General features: G+C 41.3%; 1 pseudogene; it reads left to right on the forward strand.

The window, feature by feature from the left end:
- The first annotated feature begins 4501 nt into the window (after positions 1–4501).
- On the forward strand, positions 4502–5213 carry LOC147448429 (uncharacterized; annotated as a pseudogene).
- The last annotated feature ends 4544 nt before the right edge of the window (positions 5214–9757 follow it).

The raw sequence follows: 9757 nt of genomic DNA on the forward strand, positions 1-9757 counted from the left end.
ACTTGGTGTCCACCTTTACTTCATTTTTTTTGCTTTCTATCCTCTTGTTCCTTTTGAAATGCCTCAACCACATTGTACATTTCAAGTGAGCACACTTTCACTATCTCATTTTGGTCACGTGAAGGATAATCTACTATGGACTGCAGATCCTGTAATGTGTCCACAAAAGAAAACTCCTCAAACACACCTGTTATGTTTTCATTGTTTCCTAGCAGACCATGCTCTTTCCACTCCTTTTGTAGACTATGTACATGTTTGCGGTAACCTCGACTCAAGTTCTCACATTTTAAAAAAGAGACATATCCATATTGTGTTATACATGCAAAACCTGTACAGAAAACCTCCTTATGTGAGAACCTTTCCCTTTCTGTACCATCGTAATCCAGCTCTACAATGGTACCTGACCAAAACCCATTCTCTCTCGATGATCATTAAACTCTTTTCTCAATCTGGGCAATGGGCGCTCTCCGAGACTGTCATGATTTCTTTCATGATTCACACAGATAGTGAGAAATTTAACAACATGTTTTCCATCTTTACTTCTTATCCTAGCATAATTAGAACCATCATCCATTACCTTTGTCTCCATTATAACCCCTACAATGTAGGGTTGTCCAAGGATGAGATCATAAGAAGATGTGTCCTGTACAAAGAAATTATGTTCTTCCTTTACATCTCCAATAGTCACTTTCACACTAGGACAAGCTGCATATAACTCACCTGATGAATTATTTGCTACCTTAACCATCCATCCATGATTTGTGTCCATTGGTAATTTACACTTGTTGAATAAGCTCTTTGACATTATGTTTATTTCTGAGCCATGGTCAATTAAGGCAACAAATGGCTCTTCAAGATCACCCACCTTGACCATTGTCTCTGTCGTAGCTCTTGCCCAATGATTCTTGGAAAAGTGAATTCTTGGAATGGCTTTGTACTCCTCATCTCCATTTAAAAATTGTACTTGCTTTGTTCTTCCAGAAGAATGGTAGCACCCTACGACATCCTCATCATGCTCTCTGCCTTCCACCTGTATTACCTGTGTCTTTAAGCTTTCTCCTTCAGATTGCGGGCGAATGGTGTCAACAAGAGTTTTCCTCTTCCTCTTGATGATATCAATGATCTCCTCGTGAAACTGCGCTTGGCTATGCCAAGGACCTCCCCCAAGGTAAACTCTATTTTGCTATTCAAAATTCTTTCTTCTAGAACTTTCTTTAAGTCTGCAACAGCCTCAATATCAGCTGTAAATTATAAGTTGGAGTTTTAGGCTTACCTTTTGATGACTCCTTTTTTCTCCCAGTTGTACTTTCTTCCATAGTCACTTCAGGTGGGGGTGCTTCCTGTGTTGGAGGCGCTCGAGGAGGTATTGTATCGCTTCTTCTAGTAATTCTTTTCGATGGTCCTTCATCATCACTCTCTCGCCTACGCTTTTCTTCCCCAAAAACTTCATTGTTTTGACATTTTCCAATATAGGCATGCACTGACAAGGAGTCCACAAGGTCATTTCATCCTGTTTCTAGACAAATACAGTCACCTACTTCATGTAGGACTTCTCTTGTAAGCTTTCCTTTCCTTGCTAGCTCCATAGCACTTGGCCACAGCTTACCATTTTCTTCAAAACTCCTCAATGGTTCAATCTTGACTGTATAAGTAGATGCCTCAGATGCAGAGATGGCATGGGTAATGGCCATATCCTCTACCAAACTCTGCATTCCTCCTTTCCCAAAGTTAGTCATTAAGGGTAAACCTGTCTCCCTTAAGTGAATCTTCCCATCCTTGAAGAAGACAAGATCTTTTCCCAAAGCTTCACTGAAGCTGTCACATTCTCTCCTAGCATGCTCTGTGCTATCACACCATATACATCTATGAAAAAAACCTTCTTTAGGTTGTTGTTTTTGCCTTGAAGATGGTGCCAATGGTTGCCCCTTTTCTTCAAGCTTTGTAAGTTTTACTTTTAAATCCCTCATACCTTTCACAAGCTCATCTACTACAGTGTCATCAACTTTTGGGAGTATAAAGGAAGAAGGATTTACCATATTTTCAAAAGCTGCGGAGGTAGATGGTGCACTACCAACAACCATATTATCCCATCTCCTTTGGCGCTTGGCAAATAATGAAACAGCAACTTCAACTTCATTCCAATCTGTCTTCAATCCCTGCTCAACATCTTTGTCCTCAAGAAGTAGCTCCAACTGCTCCTGGAGCTCCTTTCCTGTTGCTTGTAGGAAGAGCTCTGTCTTTTCTGAGTCGAGTGTGGCCTTATCTGTCCTTGTAAGTTGAGCATATCATCGCTCAAACTCCATGAGTAGCTCTATTGGAGAGAGCCCCTCCTTCGGCTTGGCTACCCACTCCAGGAAAGTTCTCTTTGTTACTCTCTCAGAGTCCTCCATGAAATACTCCTCCTTCATTGCTAGCTTGAACTCCTCCCAATTTCTTTGATGCTCATTCCTAATTCCTCTCACATGCTCTCTAATCTCAGGAGTCACAACAAGATCAAAGCTTTGGAGCATCTCATCTTTTGGCACACGATGCAACTCCATCTTCTTTATATAGCCACGAAGATACTTTGTCACATCTTTCCCATTAAACTAATCCATTTTTTGCACCACTGCTTGAATAGCTTTGGTTGCTGACACTTCTCGTCTTTCTGTAGCATGCTGTTGTTGCATAAACAAGCCAAACGCTTCAAACATTTTCATTGTAGCGGGATCAAAAGGCATACCTTGCTGCTACGGATGATGATCACCCATGGGTGAAGTAGCTTGCAGATCACTACTAACTCACCCTCACAAACATCATGTTGGGTTCACCAAAAAGTGTGTCAAAGAGTTGGCGGTCTTGCCAGGAAGGCGCCGGGCCTCTAACTGTGAGGGTTTGTGGGGAGACTGTGAAGCTTTTCACTTAAGCAAGCTTAGTGTTTGTAGCAAATACATTGTGTGTAGCCATTGGAATCTTACACGCAGACACACATATACGCACACGTGAAACCCTCAAAACAAAACAAAGATGAAAACATCAAGGCTTTGATCGTATCTAATCAAAGGTAAGATGAAAGGGTTCACTGATGCATTTATAATAGCAAGTCGTTGTGCTCCAAATAGACTGCGAATGGTTCTTTGAAACTGTAACTTAGTGCTTACAAAGATGTAGATATTTTGCCTAGCGATAGGAGTGAGCCGTGTGTACAATTCTTCTTGGTTCATAGTGATATTAAGAAAGCAAGACTCAGCCCCTAGAGGAGAATAAATATGTGCACGTCGAAAGAATTAGAGTAGTCTAGTAGTGGCAAAATAAGCAGACCTGGAGAAAGAAGAATTTCTTGTAGTCTTTTCAACCCAAAGAGTAACACAATTCTTTGTTGGAAGTGGATTTTACGGCTAATACAAACGTTAATTCTAATATGTTGCACAAAGTGAAAGGGTTGAAAAGTCACACCATTCGGGTTATTCATCTAAGAAAGCTCAAAAAGCAGTCAAACAATGGAGGAAAGAGATAAGAGAGACAACCAACACACAAAGACCCACACAAGCTTAATCCAAAGAAGTGAAGCACACCTCAAGACTTGTGGTATTGTAGCCAACTTGATGAAGTAGATGATGCGTAGTAGTCCCCAACACCGTTTGCAAGCCACCAACAATGCGTCTTTATTGATGAAAGAAGGTTACATAGAGTGTATGAATATTACAAGCTCAAGATGTGTTGGGTTTAAATTGAGAGAAAGTTTTCCTCAAGGATATGGCTAGGAGGTTGGGTGATGGCTTGATAGAGTGGCTTGATTCTGGGGACTGCTTGAGCACTTGATTGCTTGATGGTTTTCTTGATGCCCAAGTGAGGGGCAAGAGGCTCTATTTATAGGTGAAGTTGCCTCTTGAAGAAGATATTTGCTTAGAAATATCCAAGGGATTTGTGTGTTAAGTGTCTCTCTTTTCAAAATATCTCGAAATTATCTTCAAAGTTTCTAGATCTTTCTCTTCAAGAAATATTTAGAGATTCTTCTAGATCTTTCTCCAAATATCTTCTCCTTGCCGCCACATGTCAAGAGTTGTTGAGCTATGGTGGGAACATGTGAATAAAGTAGCTTCATTAAAAAATGAGAGAGATCTTGGCATACATCATGGATGACATCAAACAAACTCATAACCACTTTCGTAAGGGATTTTTCTAGGTCCATAATCACTCCAAAGTGCACCTACTATGTGTAGAATGACACATCATGGGGTATACTATGACTAAGGCCATTTTTGGACATGCTATACATGTCATATGCCACCTAGGATTCCTAGTAGATAGGAGGTAAGTTTTATAGGCTCATTTCATCATGGCTCCAAGAAGAGGTTCACAAAGAAGGCCGGGATCGAAGCCCATTCCCAACAAGAGTGACACATCAGACTTTGACTAGCTTTTTGCATGCTAAATAGAAAATTCATATGCACACTTAAGGCATTCACATAAAATCCATAATATTGTAGGGCTTAGCTTCCGTTCCCACTATGCACGTGCCATGGCACGACAACGTGTGGTTGGCATGGTGCAAAGGATGGTTGTTGTGAATGCTGCCTTAACAAGGTCCCATCTTCTTGCTGGCGGAATACAGCTAGTTGCTAAAGCACAGGGTTGGCAATGTGCAGTATTGGATAGTAGGTGTGAGTGCAATGTTGAAGCGAGGGCTGAATCTTTGAAGGCTAAAGCTACCACAAAATTGTTTCAGAACAAAGGGTGTGCGGTGGTCACTGATGGCATGAAGATGGAAGCATGGGTACAAGTCGCCGTTGGAAAGAGTTGCTACCCTGTATTTTTAGCGGAGCCAATCAACAAAAACATTAATATTTTTAATTATAGCTTTTGTTCTTTTTGTAATTCAAGAGGGTGTTTGTGTTCAAAAGGGTATCTATCTATTGTGTTCATGATTGGAGTTGAAGACTTCTCTGTATAGAGTCAGCATGCCTCAGATTTCAAGGATTTCATGAAGAATCCGACAAGGAGTTATTGTAGTAAGTGGGTTGGCAGAGGAAGATATGATCTTAAACAGCATGATGAATATAGAAAGGATGACATCAATGTTGACATAAAGAGGTTTCAGAATCGAGACACACGAGTTGCAGGAAGAATGATTAAAGCATGGATTCGGATTGTGTTGGAGAAGTGTTGAAATTGAAGATGCAGTCACACATGCAGTTACAATAGCAGCCTTGATGTTGAAGTTCAAAAATTAAATACAGTTGAGAATTTAGTTCTTGCTGAACCTGAATAGGTGGTAGATTCCGTAGTTGATATAGTGCAAAGTGTGAACAGAATACAAACTGCATCGAAGATTTGACATCAAGTTTTTTTTCGAGGACTAATTCAAGAAGATGACTCTTGACAAGGATGAAGTGATCCAAAGGAGGCATACCGGCAAAGAGAAGATCGGATGTACTACCTAAAGACTGCTTCCCCTCATTGCCAAATGAAATCATTATGTTTTTCCCAACATGTTTTATTGTCAAACCTTTGTAATCTTATGCCATGTGATAAGGCATTTGACTGTGATCAATGGATATGTGAATCCGTGTCGAATTTCTACAAAATCCACCACCAGGACGTGCCATGTGTTGACCGAGTATTGCTCAGTCAGAGGTTGCTAAGTCAGATATTTCTTTGAAATCGGATGTTAGTTAGTCAGATTCTATTAGGCTTAGTCGGATTCAGTTAGGAGGTAGGTCAAGGATATAAATTGTAATGTTTGATACGAGCAAAGACATGAAATCAAAGTCTCTCTCTCTCTCCCTCTCTCTCTCTCTCTCTCTCTCTCTCTCTCTCTCTCTCTCTCTTCTTGCTCTTTCTCAATCTTTACGTATGCTGTTTTGAGAGTCGTCTCTGAGTTTTCCTGTTGAGGGTGTATGGCAACAGGGAAAACTCAAAGACAACTCTCAAAACATCATACGTAAAGATTGAAAGAGAGCAACAAGAGAGAGAGAGAGAGACTCGTAACTGCTTTCATGTCCTTGCTTGTATCAAACATTACAATTTATATCCTTAACCTACCTCCTAATTGAATCCGACTAAACCTAACAGAATCTGACTAACCAACATCCGATTTCAGAGGAATATTCGATTTCAAAGAAATATCAGAGAAATATTCGAGAAATATCCGACTTAGCAACATTTGATTGAGCAATACCCGGTCAACATCCATATTCCTCATGCAGCTACAATGCAGAATAGCAAAACCTGGAAAGTACCGGATACTCCACCGATGCTGCAAGCAAAGCCATGGAGAAAAATGATTTGCAACCAATGCTAAAAAATAGGATTTTTTTCCATGCATTGCCATGAGGCGCATAGACATGACCAAAACGCAATGTAGAACTCACCTTTTTGAGCAGATTTTTCAGCCGACAACATGCATTTGGAGAGGGAAGTTTTGGCGGTCATGTTTGTTGTTGGGGTCTGCAGCATCGTGTTGGGTGCAGGGGACTGTTGTGTCGTGGTTCTTGAAGGCCTATGTTGTGTCGCATGTGTTGCGAGGGTCTGTTGTGTGGTGGCTATTGTGGGGTTCTTCTATGATGTGGTGTTTGTTACAGGGGACGCCTACTGTACCACCTTCGTGCTCTGAGTCGGGTTTTTGCGCTTCCTGGAGGGAGTGTTCTTCTTGGGAGTCATCTCTACAAAGGGTGTTGTTGCAGCCTTTATGCTTCCGTGCCGGGGGTAGAGCTCCACCAGGGCTATGGCAGAGCGCAACGGGTGCAATGGGGGGCAGAGTGTGATGACTACATCATGCAATGAGGGGAGCACGAGCAATGGGGGGAGCACGGGCTATGGGAGCAGAGCGAGCACGTATAGGTGGGCATCCGAGTGACAAGCTAGTTGCATGAGAGGAAAGGAGAAAGAGGACAAGGAGTGTCTAGACCATGATGATTATAAGCTAAAAACCCCCATGTACAACATAACACTACAAGAGGCTATTCATATTAGCGACGCTCACACAGCGACGCTCAAAAAAAAAAATCCCGGCGTCGCTATGAGCGTCGCAAATTTCTTTGTAAATTTGCGACGCTTATAGCGACGCTCATAGCGATGCCGGCTGGGCTAAAAAAATAATAGAGCGCGCCCAAAAAACTCAGATCTCAGATCTGAGTTTTTCGGCGCCCTCAAGCAAGGAGCAGGTAACGCTCTCTCTCTCTCTCTCTCTCTCTCTCTCTCTCTCTTTTTCTTCTCCACACACACACACACACACACACACACACACACACACACACACACACACACACACACACACACACACACACACACACACGAGGAGAGGAAGGAGAGCCAGGTATGCTCCTTCCCTCTCCTCATTCTCATGTTCCCTTCCCCTCTTTCTCTCTCCCTCTTTCTCTCTCTCACACACACACATACACACACACACATAGTGTTTTTGAGAGAGAGAGAGAGAGAGAGAGAGAGAGAGAGAGAGAGAGAGAGTACAAACATAAACAAAAACGCACACACACATACATAAACAAAGAATGCACACACACATTGAGAGAGGAAAAGAGAGAGAGAGCATGCATAAACAAAAAACGCACGCATTGAGAGAGGAAAAGAGAGAGAGAACATGCATAAACAAAAAACGCACACATTGAGAGAGGAAAAGAGAGAGAAAACATGCATACGATCCAAAAAAACGCACACACATTGAGAGAGAAAGAGAGAGAAACTAATTTAACGTCGTAGGAAACTAATTAAAATTAAAAGACCTAAAGATCTAGCCGACGAGGAGTTGAACTCAAGACCTATTATTCAAGAGGGAAATGGCATAATCAATCTATCATACTTGGCATGGGTGATAGAAAGGTTATACCATTTATCTCTTTTTATTGGCACACACATCCACACACGCGCACACACACAAGAAGAAGAGAGTTATAACGTCGTAGGAAACTATCCTAAAAGACGTTAAAGATTAGGTTAGATGTAGACTTACGTTAAATTAGATTTAGGTTTATTTAAGTTAAATTAGATTAGATTTAGGTTTATTTTTAATTAGATTTACGTTTATTTACGCTAGATTTAGATTTACGTTATATTAGATTAGATTTAGGTCTCCATAGACTGCGATGCCTGCATGAAGCGGGTGAAGAAAGCCCTCAATGGAATATAGGGTATTGCTGCCTTCACTCATGGTGGGCTCCGTTGATCCAAAAGTACTGGTGAAATATCTTTAGAAGATAGGGAAGAAGGTGGATCTTTAGGGTGGCAAGAGTCACTACATCCCCGACACAATGACCATCTAGACAACCTCTAGTCATTCAACAGCAACTTCAAAGCTAGTAACAAGAGCAAGAACGGTCTAAAGGGCCAATTGCTGTCGTCAGATGTGGATGGAGATGAGGTAGCGTCACCGCTGGAAGTTAACTCTCACATCTTTAGTGATGAGAATGCCAACTCTTGCCGAGTTATGTGAAAAATTATGTGTTAAATCAGTTTTAAGGTTCTTATAATCCCTATTAGTTTAGTTCTTTGTTTTTAATATACATAATTTACGTTAGATTTAGATTTATGTTATATTAGATTAGACTTAGGTTTATTTAGGTTTACCCACACACACACACACGCACACACACAAGAAGAAGAGAGTTTTAACGTCGTAGGAAACTATCCCAAAAGACGTTAAAGATTAGGTTAGATGTAGACTTACGTTAAATTAGATTTAGGTTTATTTTTAGTCAGATTTACGCTTATTTATGTTAGATCGAGTCCACGCAAGAATTATTTATGGTTTAGGGTTTAGAGTTAGACGAACAGTGAAAATATCTACTGTGAAAAGATGTTAAGATGCTGTGAAGTGCTACAGCTAGAGAAGAGGCAAAGGGGTTTTGTCCACTACATGCAGTATCATGTAGACGTGGGTCTGTAGATTTCTTGTACCCACAAATATAGGTATTGACCAATAAAGACAAGATTATAACTCGGTGGTTTTGATCTCTGTGCACCTCTAGACCGAGGTGTGCGGGGATTGGACATGACTAGAGAATGTGAGGTAAAGAGAGAGAGAGAGAGAGAGAGAGAGAGAGAGAGAGAGAGAGAGAGAGAGAGAGAGAGAGAGAGAGAGAGAGATAAGACGAAGAATATCAATAGAATATTAAATTTGTTGTCCAGGTTATAAGATTTTTATCCTCATTATGAGTAGTGACGAGGATGTGGGACCGTCCAACCGAAACACCTATCTCTCAACGAGGGTCTTATGTCCTTGTAATCAATGCAAGCATGTTGTACGACGGACAAGACGTGCTTCTTTGCAGCACGTTCGCGAATTTGGCGAGTTCGATCCATCTATTATAGATCGAGTTGTTGCCAATTATAACTCGTCGGACTCTGACGCTGGCCAACAAGCAGCAATCTTGCAACCCAATAGACGTGTTCGCAGGCGCTTTGGTCAAGCAGCATATGTGAGGCCACAAGATGTGGCCTCTGACAGCTCGGGGGATGATCATGCAGAGCACATTCCCAACGAGGCAATGTTTGAGCCCGAGATTGATGAAATGATCGAGACGATCATGGATTCAGAAAGGCTTATCTATGATGATATGAAAAGTGAAGCCGATACGCCATTGTATAATGGAGCACGTATGTCTAGATTGAAAGCACTCCTGGTTCTTCTCAACATGCAGGCAAAGTTTGGATGGAGTGACACTAGCGTCACAGCGCTTTTCAGGTGATCTATTACAATTAGTTTACTTTAATAAAACTCTAAATGTATAATGATCTGATAGATTTTTACACAACTGTATCG

This window comes from Adiantum capillus-veneris, chromosome 10 (genome assembly GCF_014529385.1).
Source record: "Adiantum capillus-veneris isolate H3 chromosome 10, ASM1452938v2, whole genome shotgun sequence".
Lineage (NCBI taxonomy): Eukaryota > Viridiplantae > Streptophyta > Polypodiopsida > Polypodiales > Pteridaceae > Adiantum > Adiantum capillus-veneris.